The following is a 15502-nucleotide window of genomic DNA, read 5'->3' on the forward strand; positions in this document are numbered from 1 at the left end:
TACCATCCTGAAGGTAGTTATCTGAATCAATCTGTTTACTTCTTTGTTGTGCCAGACAGGGAGAGACTTTCCTGACAACTTTGCCATGATGGAGAGTATCCAATCTAAACCTTGTCAATGATCGTTTACTGGAACAATAGAACGGGCACCAATTGGCAGGATATCTTGAATACCATAAAGCAGGGCTTGAGATATAGTAGGGTCACTGGGAAATTTGGCTCGTTTGGGAACTGCCCTTATTGGTTATTTCAAAAACAAAATGAAATAATAGATATGTACTATAGCCAATACCCAGCAGTTGTTGGACTAAATAAAAACAGGAATGGCTACATTTCTGGAGAGGAGTGCTGAACAGAACACTGTTGAACAGCAGGCGATAGTCAGGACTGCTGCAGAGTCTATGGTTGAACTGAAGGATGAGGATTACATTTATGTGGGGTTCCTTAATCCCTACCTCTGGCTCTGAAGTGAGGTCTTGATTGTTAAAAATTGCGGAAGGAGGCAGGAGTCAAGTCTGGATGAGAAGCATGAAAACCTTTCTGTCCTCAATAAAATCTTTTGTTAGTTCCTCAAGATGTGGAACAAAGAGTTTTTGTCCCGTGAGGGCAAGTTTCAGAATGGAGACTTTTTGGTAACATCGACTTTCAAAAAATAAAGTCGGTGCTGCTGCCTCGCTTCCACAGTCGAGAATGAGGCTATGGCGTATAAGTATAAAGTGTAGGAAGAGAAATGCAAGAGAAACTGGATCTGATTTTGACCAGACACACTGTACAATAAGTTCAATCTTCAGCTGACGGCCATGATGAGGCATGTCCGGAAAACGAGCAGGAGGACTGTAGGTGTTTTAGGTCACGGCTGTGACCATAAAATGTAAAGCACATATGTGACGCCTCCACCTTATGATAAACCAGTTCAGAAGGGACTGTATCCTCAAATGCCCTGGCAGCACCACAAGAAAATGTGGGAAGTGAAGACTCGACATTCAATGCTATGGGGGACACTGTCAAGGCTGTGCAAGGAATAAAGGAAAGGCAAGAAGCTTCTTCGATCCCTCTGCATCTGACCCTTCCCTTGTTCACTTTTAGACAGAGGCCCCCTCCACTCATTTCCATCCTACTTCCTGTTTAAAAAGTCAAGTTTAAACCTAAAGCTCAGGCTCACTCCCAAGATTTCTCTATTCTGACTAAGGAATTGCTGTCACGACCCCAACCACTCGCCCCATGATCCCACTCTTTTACACCAAGCTGAACCCCGCCTCAGCCCTCACCACACTACAACCAGTTTCCAGAGTCTCTGTGGTCCATGAGCCATCACATGGAAAACATTAATGAATACTTAGAATGAAGATGCTGGGACCAGTGGTCAAGATAATATTTGGAAGTGGGAGTATTTTATTCCCTATATTTTAAATTTGAGAGTAAAATTATTTTTATGGGAGTAAAAATGTAAGTCCAATTCACAGTGGTAGTATTTTATAAGCCAGTAAAAATATTTTAGCTGGAAAAACAAACATGTTTTTGAAATCATTATTTTGTGCCCCTATTTATTCATACACAGTAAAATAAACAGTTTGATTTCTTCCGATCAGGCAATAATAGTCGTTTATTCCTGTGGTACTATGTGCACTAACTGATACAAACATATCCACAGCGCTGTGTTGGTGAACTCAGGGGCAGAAGGTTCTACATGTCAGTTTCCCATTTTTTGTTGGGAGTATTTGTACTGCCTAATTCTATTTTTTGGGAGCATTTGCCCATTTATGGGCATTAAAAGTGGCTGATACACCCCTTATCTGTAGGGCTGGCTGGGACTGCAGTCCCCAGAAACCTGCATACTCATGCGAGATTTCCAAACTTCACAAAGGCCATCTTTAAGGCATGGTTATTTAAATTGCACCCACAAGCATGCCCGTGCATAGCGTTCTCAGAGTTGAACGCAGTAACCTGAATGGGGATCCTGCTCCGCACTTTCCTGAAGCTCACGCTTATCTGCAACCAGAGCCTGGCTGCGTGTCACCATGGACTGCTTCCGTGCTCAAAGAAGATCATGTCACCTTCAAAGTCAAAGAATAAAAATGACCCTTCAGTGCACAGCTAGACTTGCGACTTTTACATACTTTTTTTACTCATGTGTTTGTCTCCAGCGTCTCTGAACCGCACTCCTCGACGCCGCTGCAATCGCTGAATCCAAGACAGGACAGGTTAAGGGAGGAGGTTCCAGGGGAAGATCAGGCCAACACATCATAAACGCCCTATGCATGCAATAGTGCTGAAGGATCTCTGGCTGTCCTTGTTCAACCCTATGAAGAAACATCTCCTGAGATTTAAAGTACTGTGAAGGCATCATGAAGTAGACACAGACAACCAAACTGAAGTTTGAGCTACAAACTTTTATCAAACAGAAAAAACCTATATGTTAAGGTGAGATTTCTATACCTGAATAAAACTAAGGCAGTCTATGGGCCTCATTACGACCCTTGCGGAAATGGAAAAATGATGGCGGAAATGCAATACCGCCATCGAACACCGCTTGTTGCGATCATGACCCGTCACCGTAAAGTACGATGCCATTAGCGACACCGCAGTGAACGGCAACGCTAACTGCACCAAGTACGCGCACGCGCGCCTTGCAAAACCGGAATCACCGCCATGGCGCAACGGTACGCAAATTCTGACCCTAGCGGACATGTACTGAACGCCATCAAGCACGTCGTAAAGTACCATTCCGCCATGGCGAGAAATACGGCAACGCGAACCAACCGTAAATGGCCCACTGAGTGCCTGTACTCCACTCCCTGGCCTCATTGCACAACTCCTGGCAGGCGCAATGTACTCACACTATGCAACCAGTGAAATCCACAATCCACCCATGCATGCCAACGTAGAAAAGCATGCAGGGGCTCAAAGCGCCCCGTGAGTGGGCATCCATGTACGGCATGTCACCATAGCCGTACTGACGCAGCACAGGCATGTGAAGGTACAATACATCAAACTGAAAATCAAGAACACATGACACAAAACAACAGTAGTCCCCCATCGCTTGCCACCAGCGCAAGGCAACATCCAAAACAGCATCCTGAGGGGGATTGCACCAGCCCTGTACTCATGCCAGTAAACAAACCAACCATCAGCAGAAGCATGTACCACACAAGTCGGCAGAGTGACTGAGCAGCCAGGCTCATCCCAAGAGGGGCCGATGGGAGCTGCAGGGCACAGATGGCATCAATACAGAAGCTATTCCAATGGACATGACCCCAGTCCCCCTCCAACAAACGCACGCAAACACAGTCACCTGTGACCAGCCACATTCTGAACAACCCATCATTCCACCAATCGACCTGGCTGACAGGCACCAGTCGGCCAAAAGCCAATCCCCCGCCCCTGAACAGCACATCATGTAAACAGTCACAATGGCAGCCCCTATCCGTGACCATACTGTGCTACGTAGGCAAACGCGGCCAGTACTGTACCACACAACTCAACTCAGAAGGCGGAACACAATGCAGATCATCACGCAATAAATACCGCCACAAAGCGAAAATCGCCACATCACCTGCAAAGAACAACGCAACACGACAAATATCGGAATACAATTTAAATGCACATCCAAATGACAAAGGCCCCACAGCAATTTGCAAAATACCACCAAAACAACCATCATCACCGAGGGCTGCATCTGCAATAATTGACCGGCTTCCACTTGTGTGACGCCCTGTACCATCATGGCACACAGGGCCTACATCAACGTTCCAAAAGGCAACATGGAAGCGGCAAGAACCGCAGGTCCGTCCCATGAGGCAGGCACTAGTCGAGCTGAAAGGCCGAAATGTTGCACCTAGCCACCAGTACAGCGTAAGGGCATGTGGCCCATTGGCGATCGTCCCATAAGATCGAAATGGTGCTCCACTGATTCACCCGAAGCTGCAGGAGTCGAGAGTAAAAACCATCTGGAGGAGTGGCGTAGAGATGGCATCTGCAATAGGGCAGGAGATACCTGTCACCCAAAAGAAACACAAATTAACCGATTGCATTACGGGACTCATGATGCATTACAATCTTCATTCAACACACCAAATCCACACCCATATGCATGCTAGCCCACTCCAAAGGAATATACACACCCCTAAATCAGTATCGAATCATAACGAAACCAATCGAGCTAAATACACCATTGTCAACGTCGGTTACTGTGCATGCGTCCGTCAAGATAGAACCCATGACATGGGATTAGTAACGTGCCTAGACACAAGTGTATGAAGGCGCGTCGAGACAGGGAGGGTTCAACAAGGGCAGATAGACGATGGTCCCACTATGGCAGCCTTGCATCACATAACGCAGGGGAAGGGGAGTGAATCAAAAAACCCATGTACATGGCAGACCCTAAACGGATTCATCAGTCCATGCATCCACACATCATTCCCTCATCCCGCAATGAAAACGCATGAATATTCACTCACATAATATGTGAAACTTCCATCGCGTCTGTGCGTAATGCAGTCCGCAAAAACCACTGTGCCCCTGGCCGGATCTGTAGTGTTGTGAAGCAAGATGGATTTGGGAACGTCCTGCCTTATCGTCCACTACGCTGTTGCGCATCCCATTCAATTCATATCATTCATTGCCTGCTCGTTATGGGCCATGTCCCAAGGACATTCTACAATAGAACGTTACATTTCCAGCCAGACCTGTGGGCGTATCCTCGCCGCTACTTCAAAACCCAAAATGCTGGCCTTCGAATTCCTCACTTGCAACATTACGTCGAAAAGGCTTCTGTGAACGCTTGCATTCACAATTACATCAATGTAGTGCGGCTGTGTGTCATGATGCTAACTGGCTGCAATCACAAATGCCACGCCACGCCCGTCGGTGAAGTACGTTACTGTGCTGCATGAGGGTCGGCCATCGATCGAGCCCTACATACCACTGACTCTTCACAGGTATGTAAGCGGCTGCAATCATAGCATGTGTAACAATGGGAGCATAGCATGAAAATCAGTCAAAGTACATCACACTGCCATCGGGATTTGATACATGATTCAAATCCCTAGATGCCATGCGGCCAAATGCAGCCTTACGTGCGGGACGTGCTCGGCCAGAAGGGATTGCATCTGCCACAGATTCATTCAATCAGCACAGGTGGAGGCCATACAGGCCGACAGCACATATATTGCAGACCCAAACCCCTCCCACAACCACTCCCACTCCAAAATGCTACCGGCAGGACTAGCGATGTTGGGCCTGGGGTACCAGATAGCACTGCAAGTGCTACAACTACAAGAAGACGACGAACAACAACAGGTACAACAACCGGGCGCACAGGGGAGACGGAGGAGAAGGAGGAGGAGGGGGGCAAGGCAGGGTCAGCAAGGCCCACAAGCACTGCCACTACCACCACGCAGGCGGCCCGCAATCCCACGCCTCCGAGCCGATCCGTTCAACCTCACTGCTGAGCAGATCCACACCCTCTACCGTTTGGACCGGGACACCATAATCGCCATTGTGGACATGACACATGCTGACCTCGTGAGCATGATAGATAGCCCAACCGCCATCCCACCCCTACTGAAGGTGGTGTCTGCACTCCACTTCCTGGCCACAGGCACCTACCAGCACACAGTGGGACAGTTGCATGGCATTTCACAGCCACTGTTCTCACGGACACTCTTCCAAGTGCACGATGCCCTCCTGAAGCACGCCGACGACCACATCACACTACCACGCACGTACCAGGAGATTACCAACGCTAAAGTGGGATTCCATGCACTTGGCGGCATCCCGGGTTGCATTGGTGCCATCGACTGCACCCATGTTGAATTGGTTGTCCCACATGCCATGGAGGTCCAGTACCGCAACCGGAAGCAATTTCATTCAATCAATGTGCAAATGGTGTGTGACTCCAACAAGATATTTACGCATTGTTGTGCCAGATTTCCAGGATCTACCCATGATTCTATGGTCCTGAGGAACACAAGAATACCACGCTACATGGAGCGACACGCAGGGCACAGATCCTGGCTACTCGGTGAGTCTCATTCCATGCATGACATTGTGGCCCATTTGATGCGTCAATGACCTTGCAGGGGGGGGGGGGGGCTACTTAGCACTATCATTCCACTGACACCCTTTATTCGTCTCATACAGGTGATGCCGGGTATCCACTGAAGAGATGGCTCCTTACACCAATCCGGAACCCACAGAACGAGCATGAGGAGGACTACAACCATGCCCACTCACGTACCCGTGTGGTCATTGAACAGGCATTCGGCCTACTGAAGGCTCGTTTCCGCAGCCTCAGCAGGTCTGGCGGGGCACTCATGTACAGCCATGAGAAGGTTTCTAAGATGGTCATGGCATGTGTCATGCTGCACAACATGTGCATACGTAGGAATGTGCCCATGCCCCCTGACGCTGTACTGCATGCACCTGAAGATGATGATGATGATGAGGGTGGGGATGTGGAGGCACCTCAAGGAGTCCATGAGGCACAGGATGCACGTGCAATCCGACAGAGCATCATAGATGCATGCTTCTAGCAACCACGCATGGTGCCTATTACACGGAAAGGGGACCTGTGGCACTGTGTGTGTGTAGTACAGGCACATTGTGGACTGTACGCCTATGAAGGCCTCGTACGCAATTATCAATGTCCACACATGTCATTGGATGATAATGAGGTGCTGTATTGTTAATTTGATTTGATTTATACACCCTATGGACCCGCCACCCAGTGAAGCCCAACACACCCCCTCCACCCTACTACCTCCCCCCCCAACACCAGTGTCCAAATATGCATGCTGTCCGTGGGTAGACGCTATTGCAAGCCCCCTCTACGGGTATCAGGGGCACCCCTGCCCGTGGAGCGCAGGTTCCTGCCAGATCTGCGTTGGGGGCTGCCCTGGACGGAACTTGCCACGGATGATGTCTCTGCCTGCTCGCGTCCATGCATGTCTCTGAGGGTTTGTGAGAGCTCCGAGAGCACACGGCGCACAGCAGCAAGTTCAGCACAAACGTCTTTGGACGTCGCATGCAGTTCCCCCCTCAGGCTCTCGGTGCTTTTCTCCATTTGTGCTCTCAGGCTCTCGGTGCTTCTCTCCATTTCTCCCCTGAGGCTCTCACTACTTTTCTCTATTTGTGCCCTGAGTGTCTCGGTGGATGTTTCCATGGCTGCCCTGGAACCCCCGCATTCATTTGCATGGTCCTTGAGTAGCGAGGACGCTTCCTGCTGTTGCTCGATCAGCAGGTCGAGGGACTGTTGCCTCTGCTGGGCCATGGACATTTGCGGTGGTGTGACAGGGGGGCTGCTCAACACATGTTGCCTTGGCACAGGACTTGTGGGGGTTGGCCAGTCGTCGTCTTCAGGGTGCCCCTGCGTGGTTTCGTCATGGTGTAGGGGAAGGAACATGCAGGGGGATTGGGAAAGGTCATGGATGGTACCTACGTCGCCAGCACTGTTTTCCGTGTCGGAGCATGCTGGCATGACAGCTGTGTCACCTATGGTGCTGCTACCACCAGAGGCAGTGCCATCAGAAACGTTCTTTGGGGGGACCTGTGGTGCTGGGGTTGTGGACTTGCTGGCTGCTGGGGTGCCTGTTGCAGTCCCCTCCAGTGTGCTGCCACTTGATTCCTGCTGCTGCCGTGTCTTGATCCTTGCACCTGAGGTGGAGGCTCTTGGGACGTTGGTCCTGGCCCTCTTTGCAGGCGTGCTGGTAGGGGTGTCCTGCAGCTCGTCGTTGGTATCGGACCCTGTGGTGGAGTAAAGAGGGGCGAGCGTTAGTTATGGGTCTGTCGGATTTGGAATGGCAACGTATCAAATGCATTGGGGTGGTACATGAGGCTGATTTGGGACTGGGCCTTGGAGGTGGTCTCATTTTCGTGTGGATTGAGGATGCATTCATTTGGCTGCCTGCAGTTAGGGGGTGCATGCTGCACATGTAGGGGTTGTTTATGGCTTCTTGATTGATTTGTTTGTTCATTCTGACTTTTAGAGGGCGCTGTCAGGGCAAAGTATGTATTGCACTATGGGGTCACATGGTACTGCACATGTTCGTGGTTTGTGGATTTCGCATTGTTTCTCTTGGCCAACCTACCTGATTCTCCGGATGTCGGCACTCCTTTCTCCATCCCTCCGACTCCCTCTATGCTCTCCATTCCTATGGTGGAGGCGCAGATTTCCTCCCAGGGGGTCAACTTGATGGGCGACTCTGAACCCCCCCCGGTAGCTGTGGCGATGTTCCTGTTCGCAGAAAGTATGCTGCGTACGCGGATCCGCAGGTCGTCCCACCGCTTGCGACATTGCTGTGGCGTGCGGGGTGTTGTCCCCACCGCACTTACGCGCTGTGCCACCAGGGCCCATATGGCCTTCTTGTTGGCAAGGGCCGTCCTGGTCATTTGACTGGAGAAGACGACGGCGGAATTTTCCTGGAGGGTCTCGGTGAGCACGGTCAGTTCCTCTCGGGAGAAGTGTACCTGCCGCTTGCGGTCACACGCTTTCTTGGCTACCTTTCCCATATTTATTTTTTTAACTGGGGTTGCTAACGGGTTGGGATGTGTGTCAGGGTCGGATTTTTTATGGTTGTGTTGGGATTCGGATTTTATAGTTGTGCGGCGTGATGTTTCCCTTTCCGGCCACATGCTTTTACTTCCGTTTCCGTATATTTACGGTGGCCGTAATTTGCGGTGCACGCTCGTTACGGTGACCGCTCATTACGGTGACCGCTAAGATGGGTGGCGGTATTGCACCTGGTGCAGCGTACGGCGGCGGTAAGGGCCGTTTTGGGGTCATTTCCGCCATCGCAGCCTTTCGGATTCCGCCATGGCGTAATGCTCGTGCCCGATGGGTCGTGATTGGCCGCACTTTGCTCCTTCGTGCAATGGCGGAAACGCTATTTACGCTGTTGCGGTCCGGTCAGTCACTTTCCGCCAGGGTCGTAATGAGGCCCTATGTCAGGCAGTCCAAAGTAAAAGTGTGTCTGTGTCCAAAAACCTATGCTTGCCCTCACAGCTATTTGTATGCAAGGTGCAGGGATGTCAGCGTCAAAATGAAAAGTATTCAAATAATAGTTCAGAGCATCTTCCAGTTCTTGGTTTGTAAAGGGATTCCCTTGCCCAAAGTTCAAGATAGTTCACATTGCAAAAGGGTTCCCTTCCCATAGCTTTCAAGTCTTTCAACTTTTCCAAAACACAATTCTTTGTGATATTTTCCAGCTCTTCTGGTTTGGTTACCTTTCAACAAGTTCACAAAGTACAGTTCCTTAATTTTAGTTCATACAAACTTTCCTTTTTAGTCAATCACCAGTTTATTTGCTGGAATTGTAAGTGGCTTTTCCATAATTGTGGCCTCTGTCTAGGTGCAGTTCTCGGACCACACGGTCCACCCATTACAGGGCACGCAACCACAGCACATGACTTGCCTCTTCTTCCTTGTATGCATGTTGCCACTATTTAACTCTACAGTGGTGCTTGGTTTATTCTCATTTTACATCCTCATGATGATTTACCATTGCTTACTTTGCCACTATTCACTCGTTGCACTGCTTGTTCTCTCAAGTTACACAGTTCCTTCAGATCGGTATTCAAACAAGTTTACTTCCATTTGGATCTGTATTCATTAAAGTTCTCACAAGTCTGACATGCTCGCCTGCCATCCCGGTGTCCCCCTGCCTAGGTTGGTTCACTGGTCGGTGCTTACGGCCTTACAGTGAGGCTTCCGGATGCCACACGCTTACTCTCTCGTGCTGCACCTTGCTCTTTCTGCACAGCGGCTCTCAGTGGCTTCGCTCCAACCACCGATGCATCTCTTGCAGCTCGGGCCTCACTTCGATGCTTTGCCTGGCCCTGCCGGCTCCCTTTCCGTACTCCCCCACAGGCCTCCAGCTTCTGATCTTAAGGCCCTTAGGAACATGCATATGGAATGGGTGGGATTACACCAGAATAATTCTGAGTCCAAATAACCGAACCAACTCAAGAAGATGGCAAAGTACTGTTTTATTAACCATTATCTAAAACAGGGAGGTTACAACGAACATCAACGGACGTACGCTCAGACTCTCAATGATTTCCACAAAAAATACAATTCTTATAGTAATAATGTGACAGAGTGACATCATACTACATGGCAATAGTGAAAAACCTATCAAGGATCGGGATTGGGTAAGGACTTTCTATGGTCTTGACTTCAGGCTAGGCAGCCCCACCACACAGCTCCACGAGCCTGCTATTCTCCTGCGACACAGCTCTCCATCTCCCGTCATGGTTTCATGATATAATGTCCAGTTTCTGTATAATGACGGCTTTGCATGCATTCCATTCACTACTTATAGCTAGCCTTTATGATGACTTGGTCTACCTTGCGTTTCAGCATCTGTACATTTATTGAACTTCTGTTTTCTGCAACATTTTATTAACGCATAAACATCTTCTTTTCTGCATTGATAGTTCATTTTATCCCTTGCGTCATCATTTGTTCTACATTGTCTTACTTCATCTCGAGACGTCGTGCCCACTTTCTTATGACGTCATCAGTTCATCTGCTTAGCTCTTTTTCATATTACTTCAGGGATTTCCTGCTACAGGGTGTCATCAATTCAAGGGTACATTCGATAGGGTTGTCTCACTGGGTATCTCCTTTCATAGACTCAGTGTGGTATTGGTATAATAGCTGGTGTTAGGCATGGCACAATCTCATGTCTCCAATACAGGGCATGTGGGGGGGGGCGGAATCTCCTGCAGATGCACACAGCTGCTCCACTACAATTCATTTAGCCTTGCTTCCCGCTGTACATGTTCTGCATCTAACCAGGGTCCTTGAGCACTCAGACTGCCACGCCACCTTCGAGGAGAGGTCTGCGCTCCTCCAGCAGTCTGTAGACTTGTTTCCACAGCAGACTCCATTTTCACTGTTCTTGTTGCTTTTAAACCTCCCACCAGTTTGATTGGTCCAAAAAGGACTAGACACTAATTGCTGGCTTGGTAGTTTCTGCATTCCGTACCTCCTCCTCCTCGTTGTCCCAGTACTTAACTGGTGAGTGTACGTGTGAGAGTCAATAAAAAGAGGATGTATATGGTTTACTGGAAAAATAGGCAAGGGATTGACAACAGCCTATAAAAGGACTGAGGAATGTCAGACTCATTATAAAAGGGAAATGAGGGAATAATGTGTCTCACCCAAGGGTGTCTCACCTCCCCTCCCCAATTCCCCTCCACCCAGGTATTAGTCCTCCCTTGCATATCCACTCACAGGGTCAGAATCCTGTAGTGACTGCCTTTCCCTGGCCACCTGGGAGGAGGATATCTTGGGGAAAGAAGTGAGGATGCCCTCATATTCCTCACAGTACCCATCTGGGTACATCTCCCGCAGGGTGACATGCATCCCATGTCTCTCGAGCTTTACGATGACTAGATCACAAGTGGGAGTCAATTGTTCAATCTCCTACAGGGACATTTCAGGTCAGGCACATGGCCTGTTAGCATGCATCATTTTGCACCATAGGTAAAAATATGTTGCAAGCTACTATTGAACGTCATTTGTCCCTTTAATTGCTCCAGATAAACACAGGACATTGTTTCATACTCACTAAGAGTCAATAACAGTAGCTAGATCTAGCTTTCTGTGGGTTAGGTCTCCACACGTGTTGAGGGTGTTGGTGCCACGGTGGTAGAGGTACCATCACTCTCTTTTCTATGGAGGCTTACGAGCCATGTAACAGGGATTTTCTTTCAGAAATGAGGGCGTCTGGATTGGAAGAACGATGAGAACTTTGTACTTTCCCTCCTTGTTATTTTTTCCCCAGAAGCCTTCTCTTTTGATTTAAGGCGCTGGTCTGAGCCTTTTTCTGGACCCATTAAAGTCTGTTTTATTCTTGTCCAATAGCTGGTGGTGCATCTCTGCCTCATAATGCTTTAGAATGTGCTTACATGCAACCAAATTATGAATTGCTTCCCCAGCGCGGATCAGAGTTTCTAAACCTCTAGGACAATTATATCCAAGAGCAAGTTTAAATAAGCCACATTTCACCATATCAGCACCAATCCACTTCCCGCTCTCAGATGTTGATAATATTCGCCAAACTCATGAGGTTTCAGTACCATGCTTGGATACACAACGCTTTTGCATCCAGGAGGTGATGGAGTCAAATAATGATAACATCGCCCAAGGTGGTACACTTAAGAATGTTAAAATGACTCTAAAGCCCTTAGAACAGGAACCTAGTTCAAACGAGGTAGCGATAAGTGGTGGTGAAGTTCTAAGCCCATTAAATCCAGTTAGGAAATCAACGCACCGTCTGGAGGCTGGCATGAAAATCAAAATGGCACTTCTTAACACTAGGTCCTTGAAAAAACATGCACAGGACATACACAACCTTATCGTGGTTAGTAACCTGGACATAATGTGTCTTACGGAGATGTGGATTACGGAAGCTAGCAGCCCCACGATCAATCTAGCAGTCCCATCGCCTTACTCAACTTTTTGTAAAAACAGGGAACAGGGCCACGGAGGGGGTTGGCTTTCAGGCTTTCAGTATTAAGAACAATTTGGAATGTTTTGCCGTACCATGCTCTTGTCAGAATTGTGAAGCCCTACACATTACATTTACCCCGATGCATGAGAGTTGTATCAACTTCATCTTGATATATCGTCCATCAGCTGCAATGCCATACTTCAATGATGAGATATCTCAGCTCCTGAGTAATCTTTCAGGTCCAAACTGCTCCAGATTGTTCTTGGGCGATCTGAATCACTTGCGAGGAAACCCTGCACATAGGGAAGCAATGGAATTGGAACAGGCAATAAACAACATTATCAGGTTTACAATTCAGAGCCCACAAATATAAACAACAACAATATTGACTGGGTTACTGCAAATAGCTTAATGTTACATGTAAATGGTACTACACCATGAATTTGGTTGGACCATTTAATTATTGATTTTCAAATCGAACTAAAGGGTCCTCCTTTGACATCACAAAGCAAAATCAAAAAAGTCACCAGTTGGAATTTCACCAAGGTACCGGCGTCAGACTTTCAAATATGTATCGAATCAATCATGTCACGCACAACAGCCAAGGACTCCGTAGAGTCCATGGCCTCTACTTAAGATTGACAAATGCAGTTTGGAAACCAGATGGCTAAAATGTCCATATGAAGCAAACTAAACTGCCTGGAAATCAGCCGATAAAGCTTCTAAACAACACTGTGGAGACAAAAAAAGAACTTTTTCAACACTCAGATTGACAAGGCCTCAAATAGCACAGGGAAACCTTTATAGCCCACAAGACAGGATTGTGATGCAGTACAGAAGGTTTTCGAGAAGAAAATATCAAAGGCAAGAGATCAAATTAAAAATATCTTGGTTACCTCTGGCCAAACTAAGGAACCATCGGTCACTAAGCATAGAATCCACAACTCTCCTGACTTCATTCTCACCAATATCCACTCTCGATATGGAAAATATGCTATCCTCTATAAAACCGACCTCTTGTTTCGAAAATATTATTCCACCTACAATCATATAGGAGAATAAAGTGCTCTTTGCACCTTTCCTCACTAGGCTCTTAAATGCCTCTTTTTGGGACTGCTCGGTTCCAGCATCAATCAAGGCAGTTTCGATCACCCCTCTTCTCAAAAAAACAAGTCTGGACTACAAGGATCCCAGCAGTTTTAGGCCAATCACAAACTGCAACTTTCTTCTAAAGATCCTTGATAAGTTTGTGACGCTTCAATTGCAAAAGTTTGTGGAAGCAAATAATATTCTACACAATGGCCAATCAGGATTTAGACCCTCTTACAGTACGGAGACGGCACTGATCGACCTTCAGTCTTATATGCTAAAAACCTTGGCCAGTGAGAAAGCTGTGATTCTGGTGCTGCTTGACCTGCCAGCGGCTTTCAACTTGCTGGAACACGATTGCCTCCTTCACAATCTGAGTCACTCAGGGAATTGTTCCAAGGAGGCCATCGAGTGGATTAAATCCTTTCTCTCAGACTGGGTGTCCAGAGTTCATTGGTATGAGGCCTTGTCATCGGCAACTCTGATTGGGTGTGGTGTTTTCCAGGGTGCGTGCTTGTCCCCCCTCTTTAATCTGCATCTGAGACCTGTGAGAAACCGGAGGGTATTCTCCTGAGTAGACCTTGAGAATCCCTTATCAGGTGGCCATGGAAGGGCTGGCGCGCTCAGATCCCAAACCTGGGGGTGGACGAGCGAGGGAGGATCACCCGAGTTCGGGAACCCAGGTTGTGCTCGTGGAAATGCCCCAGGTGAGACGCGGTAGTATACAAGGAAAGAAGGAGAGGGGGATGAGATCCCTCAGACCTTTGTAGGTTGTACCAAATCGATCTCCCTTGCTCCCTATGACACTCTCTCCCAGATTTTCTACTTCTCGGTCTCCTACCAAACTACTCCCTGACATTCTCCACATCCCTATGAATATAATTTTCTGAACTCCCAATATGCGGTGAAAAAAACATCACCCCCCCTGTTTATTTCACAAACCCTACCAAACTCACCCTACCGAGTTAACCAACCAAACCCCTTCTTATAATACCTTTTCCCCAACTTACAATGTAGGAAACTCAGATCCCCTACTGCTCCCCTTTTCCAACACAGACACTTTCCATCGACACGAAAGACAACGGACTAAGACCAGAGCCATTTACCTGACATGTCCCGACACAAGAATCAGGCAGAGTCAGGCAATAGACAGGAATCACGCACACACGACGGCCCTTTCTCTTCCACACAGGGATAAAAGGTGGAGCATGAGTGCACAATATGAGCAAGGCAGACCACACGACGAGGCAGCTATCCCAGTACGGCAATTCAAGTGGAGGAGAAAGGCGGCGAGATCCGTGACAAAGAGAAGCAACCTGGTCTTTTCCGATCCAGACCTGCAGAGCCTCCCTGAAAGGGATAACAAGAACGTGAACAATAGCTTAACGTGTGTTGCAGCAGATGTCAATGGTACACGGAGCATACCTGCGCTGATAAGCAGGACAGAGAAAGATGTCTGCTACTGTGGTATCATCCTTGACTCCAGATACGAGAGAAGCCAAGCGGTTCCTCACAGCCGGTGAGTCGAGGGGAGAGCCGATAAGAAACCGAACTGTGTTGAATGAAAGTCGCAAAGTGGCAGAGAAGGGAAGTTCAAAGGACTGTTTACGTTAAGGGAAAACCAGCTGCAGAAGGGTCCGGCACCACGTGGGTGCTCACTCGAGAGACTCTGGTGAATCCTGCATGTGTATAAACTACCGATGCCAGAAGGCCATAAGAGAGCCGCAACCAGAAGGTCAAATTGGTCATACAGGGGTCTAGCAAAATCCTCTGTACAGTGGAAAGTCTTTGACCGACAAACAAATGAGAAAGCTAAGGGAAGTGATTCCTGAGTAGTGAGAACAGAGAAAGAACTCTGTGTGACTGGCAAGAGTGAACCCAACAGAGGGATGCCGACATGAAGGGGCAAACCATGATAACCTAAAAGAACATTGTGATAACGAGAGTGAACCCGAT

The sequence above is a fragment of the Ambystoma mexicanum genome, chromosome 7q (genome assembly GCF_040938575.1).
Source record: "Ambystoma mexicanum isolate Mex_15411 chromosome 7q, UKY_AmexF1_1, whole genome shotgun sequence".
NCBI classification, from domain to species: domain Eukaryota; kingdom Metazoa; phylum Chordata; class Amphibia; order Caudata; family Ambystomatidae; genus Ambystoma; species Ambystoma mexicanum.